Source organism: Balaenoptera acutorostrata, chromosome 2 (assembly GCF_949987535.1).
Source record: "Balaenoptera acutorostrata chromosome 2, mBalAcu1.1, whole genome shotgun sequence".
Classification (NCBI taxonomy): domain Eukaryota; kingdom Metazoa; phylum Chordata; class Mammalia; order Artiodactyla; family Balaenopteridae; genus Balaenoptera; species Balaenoptera acutorostrata.
Genome location: NC_080065.1, coordinates 115,045,650 through 115,054,029, shown reverse-complemented (window position 1 = coordinate 115,054,029; position 8,380 = coordinate 115,045,650). Strand labels below are relative to the sequence as shown.

At 39.4% G+C, this 8,380-nt stretch overlaps 1 non-coding gene across 1 annotated transcript; it reads right to left on the bottom strand.

Moving 5' to 3' along the window:
- Positions 1-7,355: 7,355 nt before the first annotated feature.
- On the bottom strand, positions 7,356-7,462 carry LOC130707436 (U6 spliceosomal RNA). The gene has a single exon (XR_009007330.1). It is a non-coding gene; the product is annotated as a U6 spliceosomal RNA (small nuclear RNA).
- Between the last annotated feature and the right edge of the window lie 918 nt (positions 7,463-8,380).

The window sequence follows — 8,380 nt, the reverse complement described above, 5'->3', positions numbered from 1 at the left end:
GCCTTACAGCCAGAAACCCCAGGATACAGCCTCACCACCAGTAGATGGACATCAGCCCCAGGACAACTGCAGCCCTGCAGCCTGCCATGGCAGGACCCAGCCTACCCACCAACAGGCAAGCACCAGCCCTGAGACTGGCTAGGCCTCGGCCTTGCCCACCAACAGGCCAACACAAGCCTCAGAACACCCCAGACCCCACATCAAGCTGTGTCAGGAACCAGCCCCACCCACAAGTGGTCTGACAACAGCTCTGGGATTCCTGGGCTTTGCAGCCAGAGCCCAGAACCTGACTCTGCCTGCCAGTGGACTGGTACTAGCCCCATAACCTGGCTTCACCCACTGGTCAGTGGGCATCTGCTCTGGAATCTCCTGGACCCCAAATCCACCCACCAGTGAGCCAGTAGTAGCCCAGGGTCCCCTGGGGTTTCACATCCAGCCGTATCATGACCCAGCCCCGCCGACCAGCAGCCAGCAGCCTCTGCTCAAGGTAGGCCCTGGTAACCAACAAGACCAGGACCAGCCACATCTGCCAGACCACCCACAGTAGTCAGCCTGTCACAACAGAAGGACCCACACAGCCCACACAGGGGGCACCCCTAGAGCATATAGCTCTGGTGACCAGAAGGGAGTGTGCTGCTGGGACATCTTCTACAAAAGGCCATTTCTCTGAGGTTGGAAAGTGTAACTGACCTACCAGATACATAGAAATAAAAACAGCAAGTTAGGCAAAATGAGATGACAGAGGAACATGTTCCAAATGAAGGAAGAGGATAGAACACCAGAAGAAGAACTAAGTGAAGTGGAGATAGGCAATGTACCCAAGAAAGAGTTCAAGGTAATGATCATGAAGATGATCAAAGAAATTGGGGGAAGAATGGATGAACAGAGCAAGAAGTTAGAAGTTCTAAAGAAAGAGTTAGAAAATATAAAGAACAACCAAACAGAGATGAAGAATACAACAACTGAAATGAAAAATATGCTAGAAGGAATCAACAGTAGACTAAATGATACAGAGGAAGGAAACAGTGAGGTGGAAGACAGAGTAGTGGAAATCACTGACACTAAACAGAAAAAAGAAAAAAGAAAAAAAATGAAAAAAGAAATGAGGACAGTTTAAGAGACCCCTGGGACAACATCAAGTGCACTAACACTCGCACTATAGGGATCCCAGAAAGAGAAGAGAGAGAAAGGGGCTAAGAATATATTTAAAGACACAATAGATGAAAACTTCCCTAACCTTGGAAAGGAAAAAGACACCCAAGTCCAGGAAGCACAGAGTCTCATACAGGATCAACCCAAAGAGACCAAGATACAATGTAATTAAAATGGCAAAAATTAAAGATAGAAAGAGAGTATTAAAAATAAGTGAAAGCAACAAGTTACATACAAGGGTACTCCCATAAGGTTATCAGCTGACTTTTTTTAAAAATTAATTAATTAATTAATTTTAAAATTTATTTATTTTTGGCTGTGTTGTGTGTTTGTTGCTCTGCGCGGCCTTTCTCTAGTTTCAGTGAGCGGGGGCTACTCTTTGTTGCAGTGCGCAGGCTTCTCACTGCAGTGGCTTCTCCTGTTGTGGAGCACAGGCTCCAGGCATGCGGGCTTCAGTAGTTGTGGTGTATGGGCTCAGTAGTTGTGGCTCACAGGCTCTAGAGTGCAGGCTCAGTAGTTGTGGCACATGGGCTTAGTTGCTCTGTGGCGTGTGGGATCTTTCCAGACCAAGGCTCGAACCCATGTCCTCTGCATTGGCAGGCGGATTGTTAACTACTGCATCACCAGGGAAGCCCTATCAGCTGACTTTTCAACAGAAACTCTGCAGGCCAGAAGGGAGGGGCATGATATATTTAAGGTGATGAAAGGGAAAAACCCACAACCAAGAATACTCTACCACACAAGGCTCTCATTCAGATTTGATGGGGAGATAAAAAGTTTTATAGACAAGCAGAAGCTAAAAGAGTTCAGCACCACCAAACCAGCTCTACAAGAAGTGTTAAAGTGACTTCTCTTAGCAAAAAAGAAAAGGCCACAATTAGAAACATGAAAATTATGAAAGGATAAAGCTCATTGGTAAAGGCAAATATACAGTAAAGGCAGTAAATCAGCCATGGACAAGGCTAGTAGGAAGGTTAAAAGACAAAGGTAGTAAAATCATCTATATCAACAATAAGTAGTTAAGGGTACACAAAACATTTAGATATAAAATATGATGTCAAAACCAGTAATCATGACAGGAGGTGAGTAAAACTGTGGAGTTGAAATTAAGAAGCCAGCAACTTAAAACAATCACACAAATATATAAATTGCTAAATATAAACCTCATGGTAATTACAAACCAAAAATCTATAATAGATACACACAGACAAAAGAGAAAAGAATGCAAACATAACACTAAAGATAGTCATCAAATCACAAGAGAAGAGAGCAAAAGAAGAAGAAAGGAATAAAAAAGAACTACAAAACAACCCCAAAACAATAACAAAATGGCAACAAGTATGTACATATTAATGATTACTTTAAATGTAAATGGACTAAATGCTCCAATCAAAATACATAGAGTGGCTGAATGGATATAAAAACAAGACCCATATATATGCTGCTTACAAGAGACTCACTTCAGATCTAAAGACATACATAGACTTAAAATGAGGGGATCAAAAAGGCATTCTATGCAATGGAAATCAAAAGAAAGCCAGGGTAGCAATACTTCTATCAGGCAAAATAGACTTTAAAACAAAAGACTGTTACAAGAGACAAAGGAGGACATTACATAATGATCAAGGGATCAATCCAAGAGGAAGAGATATCAATTGTAAATATATATGCACCCAGCATAGGAACATCTAAACACATAAAGTGATTATTAATGGATATAAAGGGAGAAATTGAAAGTAGCAAAATAATAGTAGGGGCCTTTAACACCCCACTTACATCAATGGACATATCATCCAGACAGAAAATCAATAAGGGAACACTGACCTTAAATGACCCATTAGACTAGAGAGACTTAATAGTTATATATAGAACTTTCCATCCAAAAGCAGCAGAATACACAGTCTTTGCAAGTGCACAGGGAACATTCTCTAGGATAGATGACATGCTAGGACACAAAACAAGACTCAGTAAATTTAAGAAAACTGAAATCATATCAAGCATCTTTTCCAACCACAAGGTTGGAATCTATGAGGCTAGAAATCAACTACAAGAAAAAAACTGCAAAAACAGAAACACATGGAGGTTAAACAATATGCTACTAAACAACCAATGGATCACTGAAGAAATCAAAGAAGACATTAAAAATTACCTGGAGACAGATGAAAATGAAAATACAACTATCCAATATCTATGGGACACAGCAAAAGTAGGTCTAAGAAAGAAGTTTATCATGATACAAGCTTATCTCAGGAAACAAGAAAAAGCTTTTCCTCTCTCTTCTTTTCCTTCTTTTCCTTTCCTTGCCAGCTTCCCTCTCTATGGCTGGCTGGCTGGCTTGCCAGTTTTACTTTGGTGAGGCATTACTGAGAATTCTTTTCCTACAGGAATGTTTTCTCTATGCTATCATCAGAAATCAAATGCCAACATTATGATCCACCTTCAGTAGGCCAGATAAATCTTCAGTGTTTATTAAAGGAAATATTTTTAACCTGTGCCATGAGGAGTCACACTATTTTAAGACAGATGACCCCTTGATACAACTAAGAGCCATACTGGGACTAACAGTGAAGTAGCTGTGGAAAGTGGCCACTTCTAATTTGAGTGACTCTTAGAAATAATGAAGAGCCTCTTTTCTAAGCTATAAGTGAGGCTGTGTGAAGGAAGCAAAGAGGACAGGGGGCAGATAGAGGTGGGCAGCACAGTCTTATCTATCTTCTCTTCCTGGCTGAGCCTTCACTGAAGGTTTTTTCAAGAAATTGAAAGTGTGCATGTCCTAGGGAAAATATCCATAGCATGTTTATAAAAGATCACTCTGGTAAGCTCTTGCCAAGCCTTCAGGATCGTAGCTGTCATCTGTGCCTATCCTTCATAGTCTGGAGAAAATGAATGATGATAATGTTACTCATCTACAAGAGTTCAGCTTTCTCCATAAACACAGCTGTGTCGTGAGTTAAGCAAACTCAATATGTGAAAATTTGGATTGACTGAAAAATAAACTGAAGATGATTATATGCACCATAAAAGAATTCTATGCTTTATGAATGATTCATCATGGAATTATTTTGAATAATGGGGTCTCCTAATGATCCTGAAATACAGTTCTGTTTATAAGCACGTGATTAGCATGCAAGTGTTTAAGGCCTCATCAGTTGCACACAGAAAGGTATAAACACCCTGATGGTTCTCTTTTCTCTTTTGTGGAAGATTCTGTATATGTTTTCCAAAAACAGATCAGTTTTAAGTTACTTTATCATTTAGATGTGAATTTAGATTTAAGCTAACTTTTCCCTTAAGCTGACTCTTTAGGAAAACGATTTCTATTATTTCAATGCTAGTTAAAATAATTTTGTCTATTTGACCACCTAATTCTAGAAAATAATAATAGAGACATTAGTTTAATAAGAATATGGTTTGTAATCACATCACTTGTGTTTCTGACATAACATTGCATCTAGGAATAATTTACACTCCATCATGGAATGGAAAATAGGGACAAAGAAAGTAGATTGTAGCATCAGAAAAACATGAATGATTTCACAACTTTATAGTGTCCATGTAGACTCCATTTTCCAGAAGTCAGTTTATGAGTATGTAATTACCAGACTAATATGTGAAACCATATAAATCTGACCAAAGTTGGGAGATATAAGCAGGTAATGAGCAGCAAAAGGGAATACAGGAACATTCCGGTTCTCACTTCACAAGACAAGATGGGAAGGGATATCAAGAGATATTGTCAAATGCTGCTGGAACAAAAAGAATGATCATTTAAAGCTCTAAAATGTAAAACAAACAAACAAAAAATGTGATAGCTGAAAACAATAAATGTACTTATCAAAAACTGGGAGACGAGAGAAATGGGGTTTAGCTTAACTGAACTAAGTCCTTATCTTCCATAGTGGAAGAGTGGTCAAAGCATACTGTCTATAGTTTTAAAATCAAGGAAATAGCATAATACAAAGCATCACATTTAAACTTGTCAGTGAAACTACCAGAAGAACTAAAACAGAAATGGTTAAAAGCCTTTCCTTTGTGAAGTAAAGATGGGAAGAGAATGGATGGTGGGTAGAAAGTTTCTTTTCAGCAAAAACCCTTTACTGTTGTACTGTTTTCCTTAACTGTGTACCTGTTTTACATTGATTTTAACCAAAACTCTTGTACGTATACACACATAGGCACACAATCACACCAGGATCTTCAATGGCTCCCATCTTCCTGATGACAAAATGCAAACTTATCAGGATGATCACAGGGCCATACTGACCTAGAAATGCTTACCTGTTTATCCTCTTTCACCAGTTTCCAATGTCTACCTGCAATCCAGCTGTACTGAACAACTTATAGCTCCTCCAGACTTATCTTTTTCTCTTGCCCCTCAACATTCTTACATGTTCTTCTGCTTGTTATTTGCCTATTGGGTCTCCCATCCATTTCCTGTCTTTTCTATGCTCTGTTCTGTATCATAGGGAGCTGACCTCTGCCAAACATATTCCTAGACTCCCTTGCCTGGGCAGTAGGGGGCAGGGATGGGAAACTTGCATGCTAGGGGAAGGTAAAAATCAGGGTATTTTCCCTCTCATCTCTGCTACTGGCAGCTTCCCTGGCAGTGCTGCACGTCCTTGATGGTCCCAGCTCCTGGTAAGCAGACCCCTCCATGGCTCTATTCCCACCTGGCAACCCCAGCTGTCCTGCTCCTGTTAGTACAACCATTTCTCTTTATTTTCCCAGCCCTAAGAACCGGAGTGGTCAGTTCCCTGCAGATGCTAATCTCTGAGGTGCGTTCCCTTTTCTATTTGCTCTAACAAATCTACCAGTTCCTTTGCAGCTACTTCTATTAAATTCTCCCTCTTGAACTACATGGGGTGGGTTCCATTTCTATGACCGGACCTTGGTAGAGCTCTATTGTCCGTAAAGACTAAAGGCTGAGGTCACCACCTTCAGGAAGCCTTTCCGGTCTGGGTTAGCAGCTCTTCTTCCTCCTTCTAGGGTCCTCTGTCATCATCACCCTCACTTTCACACTGCATTGTAGATGTTTCTTTGGTCTATCTTCCCAGAAGAATGTGAATTCCTTAAGGGCCGAGACCCTGTCATATTTGACTTGTTTCTCTTATATTAAATACTGACTGGACCCAGTGAGCACTGAGTAAATATTTGTTGAATGATGATATTAAAAGTGTGGAAGATTTTCTTTTCTGATTGACAGTAGAGCTGACCTTCTAAACATACAAATTTGCTAGTCCTTGGATGGAGTCCTAAGGTCTTTCTTATGAATGGTCATTGCAGTATTCTCTAAACTGTATCTTCCACCTATGTCAGTACCTTTTAAGTGTTTTCCACCATGACACCCTGTAAAATATGCACTTAATATAGAGACTTAGTATTTAATAAAGAGTATTTTTATGGCTTCCTTGGTGGTGCAGTGGTTAAGAATCTGCCTGCCAATGCAGGGGACACAGGTTAGAGCCCTGGTCTGGGAAGATCCCACATGCCGCGGAGCAACTAAGCCTGTGTGCCACAACTACTGAAGCCCGCGTGCCTAGACCCATGCTCTGCAAAAAGAGAAGCCACTGCAATGAGAAGCCTGCGCACCGCAACAAAGAGTAGCCCTTGCTCGCCGCAACTAGAGAAAACCCACGCACAGCAACGGAGACCCAACGCAGCCAAAAAAAAAAACCAAAAAAAGAGTAATTTTAATTAAGCTTTTGTTTTGATGATATGTACAAATGTACACAACAGTGGTACTTTCTATTCTATTCCTTTCAACTCTGTTCTATTTTATCTAAAAAATTCTGGCTGCATCCCACTAAATTAATTTCATGAAAATCTAGTTCACAAACTTTCAGTTGAAAAGTCTACCTTAGGTTATAGAGATGGTTTTCACTTATACAAGAGGACTTCAGTGATGCAGACAGATTATTTCTGCTGTCCTCTTTTTGTTCCCTCAAATATATTACAGATGCCTGAAATATGATTGTTATCTCTTAGCCACCTTATGTTAAAGATTCAGTACCTACTACAGCTAACAACAATATTATTAATAACTACAATTCTTCTTGGAAGGTGTAACACTTTATTATCACACCCACTCAAATATTTACAAATGAGTTTCGAATCTTTCTTTTTTTTTTTTTTTTTTTTTTAAAGTTTTACTTGATTTTTTATTTATTTATTTATTTATTTTTGGCTGTGCTGGGTCCTCGGTTAAAAATATGGAACGCTTCACGAATTTGCGTGTCATCCTTGCGCAGGGGCCATGCTAATCTTCTCTGTATCGTTCCAATTTTAGTATATGTGCTGCCGAAGCGAGCACTCGAATCTTTCTATAAGGGTAAGATTTGTTGAATAGAATGAATAGAAGAATGCTGAACACCTAGAGGGAAAGGGAAAAGATTTCCTAACTTGGAAATATACACGTATACAAAAGTAAGGTTTAAACCACTTAATAATTTTTACCTTGAGTGTTTGATTGAACAATTTATATATGTTAAGTTGACCTTCTGATCAATAGGAACGCATGCACCTCTCTATTGAGAAACATACTTCAAAGCTGATTTTTGATTTGCTCAATTCTATCTTATGACGAGTTTTAAAATGTTCATAATCTTGACTTGGATGGTGCATGGGACAGGCTGCAAAAAATCAAAATATTATGGTCTCATTGATCAAATATTTGGATCAGGCTTACTATCAGAATATCCTCAATAGACTTACAGGGCACTACTCCATCTCTCTTGCCTAGTACACAGATATTGTTTTTCTTTTTAGACTTTCATGCACAGACACAAAATAATTTTTTCCAAGGTAGGTAACAAAAGACCATCACTGAGCCATCTGTGAGCAATTTCACATCTGAAACATATAACCAAGGTCAGGGACAAAAACACATAATAGATGGCTCAGGGTCAAAGTCTACACCCTGAACAAAGAGGTAGATGTGATCCAAAGCAAAAGAAACATCACAGTCTTTTCTTTTGTTTCAGCTTCTAGAGACTATCAACTCCCAGTTTAATGGAGGTGGCTGTGGAGAGTGAGAGCAGTTACATATGATCCTTCTTATTAATTTGTTATAGTTTTAAAAAATGGGTATATGTGCCTCTAGCAAGCTACTATTTGGTATTATTAAAAGACCTTTGTATGTGGTCAACAGCAAAGCAGAAAAAAAAAATGTTATTGAGTCAGATCAAAAAAAGAAAAAAAGTGCTTGTAAAGCCAGAGTTTTGTTCCAGCC